Source organism: Capra hircus, chromosome 17 (assembly GCF_001704415.2).
Source record: "Capra hircus breed San Clemente chromosome 17, ASM170441v1, whole genome shotgun sequence".
Classification (NCBI taxonomy): Eukaryota; Metazoa; Chordata; class Mammalia; order Artiodactyla; family Bovidae; genus Capra; species Capra hircus.
Genome location: NC_030824.1, coordinates 52,154,496 through 52,157,705, shown reverse-complemented (window position 1 = coordinate 52,157,705; position 3,210 = coordinate 52,154,496). Strand labels below are relative to the sequence as shown.

General features: G+C 40.7%; 1 pseudogene; it reads left to right on the top strand.

Moving 5' to 3' along the window:
- On the top strand, nucleotides 1,050-2,595 carry LOC102168477 (annotated as a pseudogene).

Here is a 3,210-nt window from a genome sequence, read left to right as displayed (position 1 = left end):
TGTTGAGAATGATAAAAAAGTCCGGGATATGAATAGTGATAATGGTTGCATGACAATGCTAATTTTCTTAATGTCACTGACTGTGCACCTAAAATTAGTTAAAGTATATATATATCTTTTATCACAGCTTAAAAAAATAAAAGCTATGATGGTATCCCAGTTCGTATAGGAAATGCATATATCCTAATATGTAATACAAATTTCCCAGTATTTGGATTATTTCCGTATTTTAGACCTTAGAAGAAATCTTCCTGGATCAGAGTTTATGGCATGTAATAAATGTCACCAAATTGTTTTGTGAAAACAGCTGTGCAGGTTTACAGCTCTCAGGCGCGCGTATCAGTGCTGATGTCATTATTCACGTGCCAGCCTGCATCCCTGACAAAAGGGAAGAAAATTGTTTCGAAAATTCATCAGTGAAGGACTAAGCCTTGAGTTAGGATCCAGATTAAATTATGAATTAAAAAAAACGGTGCTTTGTTTTAATATGCACTTCTTTATTAGTGAGGTGTGGTGTTGGAGAAGACTCTTGAGAGTCCCTTGGACTGCAAGGAGATCCAACCAGTCCATCCTAAAGGAGACAAGTCCTGGGTGTTCATCGGAAGGACTGATGTTGATGCTGAAACTCCAATACTTTGGCCACCTTATGAGAAGAGCTGACTCATTTGAAAAGACCCTGATGCTGGGAAAGATTGGGGGCAGGAGGAGAAGGGGACAACAGAGGATGAGACAGTTGGATGGCATCACTGACTCGATGACATGGGTTTGAGTGAACTCCAGGAGTTGGTGATGGATAGGGAGGCCTGGCGTGCTGCAGTTCATGGAGTCACAAAGAGTTGGACATGACTGAGTGACTGAACTGAACTGAACTCTCTTTGTATTTTTTTTTTAACTGATGTATTTCCTATTGTGTAGGTTCTCTGGTTTCTTAGAGTATTTTAAAATTCATTTCTCACTTTAAGACAGCTTAGCAAAATACACACACAAAAACAGGGTGTTTTAAAAGTCAGAAAATTGAAGCAGAGGGAAACTAATGGTAGAAAAATAAAATGAAGACAAGGTAAGTTATTAAATATGGAGTTTACTGAGGGATCTGACTAGAGGAAGGCAACACATTTGTCACTGAGTTTTCTGGAAGCTAATGGAAAGAAAGAGAAACAAGATCCATAGCTTGATGGGTTCAGCCAACATTTGGTTGGTTAACATCACATTAATTCCTGGTATATATTCTGAAACAGATTCTTCCTGTGGGTTCATATACTAGACTGCATAGAAAAATCATAGGAGCCATATTTTCCAACCCACCTGATTTTGCAAAACCTCTTCACTGCCACTCAACAGGTGGAGTCTCTTTCCCCCTCTCCCTCAGCCTGGGCTGGCTTGGAACTGCTGGCCTGGATTAATAGAACCTGGCAGAAGTAAGGCTTCATGACTTCCGAGGCAAAGCAGTGAAGGGAAACCCAGTTCCCACCTGGCTCTCTTTCTTGGAACAGATGCCTGGGAAGCCTGGAGCCCACATATGAAAAGTCTGTGCACCTTGAAGTTGCCATAATGTAAAGACCATGTGATGGAGATAAAGAGATGCATCCAATCAGATGGAGCTGTGTGGGAGGAGATGAGCCATCCCTGCTGAGGGCTGCTGAGGTTGCAGATTCATGAGCCAAAATAAGTTTGTTTTTTCTTTTTATATTTTTTTGGTGTGGACCATTTTTAAAGTCTTCACTGAATTTGTTGCAATATTGTTTCTGTTTTGTTTTTTTTTTTGGTCCAGAGGCTGTGGATCTTAGCTCCCTGCAGGATTGAATCCGCCCCCCTCTGTATTGGAAGTGCAGTGTCTTAACCACTGGACCTCCAGGGAAATCCCTCAAATAAGTTTTATTTGTTGCTTTAACCTGGTGTGTTTTAAGGTGGTTTGTTATGTAGCAGTTAAGTAACTGGGAAAGTTTATTTACAGAAAATATAGAGGGAGGGGGGTTCAGGATGGGGAACACATGTATACCTATGGCAGATTCATGTTGATGTATGGCAAAACCAATACAATATTATAAAGTAATTAACCTCCAATTAAAATAAATAAATTTATATTAAAAAATAAATAAAAAATAAAAATCTGAAAAAAAGAAAATATAAAACTCTAGCAACTTCTCTTCCTTGGCTGATGCCTGTGAAGTTGGCAGCCATCTCCGACTCCGCATCTTGGCTGCTCTCAGACCCTTCATGAAGTCCAGTGATCACCAAAAAGAGGGCTACAAAGTTCATCTGACATCTGTCAGACCGATATATGCACATTTAAGCAGAACTGGAGGAAACCAAGAGGCACGGACAATGGGGTGTGCAGGAGATTCAGTGATGCCCAACATCAGTTACCTGAGCAGCTGGAGAACAAAGCACACGCTGCCCAGCTGCTTCCGCAAGTTCCTGGTCCACAACTTCAAGGAGCTTGAAGTGCTACTGATGTGCAACACATGTCACTGCGCTGAGACTGCTCACAATGTCTCCGCCAAGACCCGCAAAGCCACTGTGGAAAGGGCAGCCCACCTGCCCACTGGAGTCACCAATCCCAACACCAGACTGTGCAGCTAAGAAAATGAATAGACAGCTCCTTTGCACATTTTGTTTGTGTTAATAAAACTGTAAGACTCAGACAAAACAATGACAAACAAAACAAAACAAAAAATTCAGCAGCAGTGTTTTACAGCATCAGTGTGCCAAACACATACGGGGTTGAGCTGTTGGGCTCTGTACAGGCTGAAGCTGGGAGCTCCAGCGCCCATCAGTGAAACAATTATACTGGCTTTGGAAACAAAGCAGTTTGAATGCCTTTGAACCTTCCTGCACATTTTTGGAAACCATGTCACCCTTGTTAACAGTATACTTTAGTGTGTTCTGCTTATATATAAATAATCTTTAATACAAATATTCAGAGCTTCTTCTTAAAGACCATTTAACTCTCACAGAGAACACCTTAAGCACAACAAACAGCTTCCTGGTATAGGCTTATATTTATCTGATGGCAAACTATAGGATATTCTAGACTCTTTTTTTTTTTTTTTGATGAAGAATTCAGATGAACCAGAAAGAAATTCCAGGTACCTGCTAAGAGCTCAAACCAAATGTGCATAATTGGGATTTATTGTTGGAAGGATAGTGAACTTTTTGGGAGGTCTGATTCTTTCTCCCCCCTCTGATGAATGTGAAGCTCCTATAATT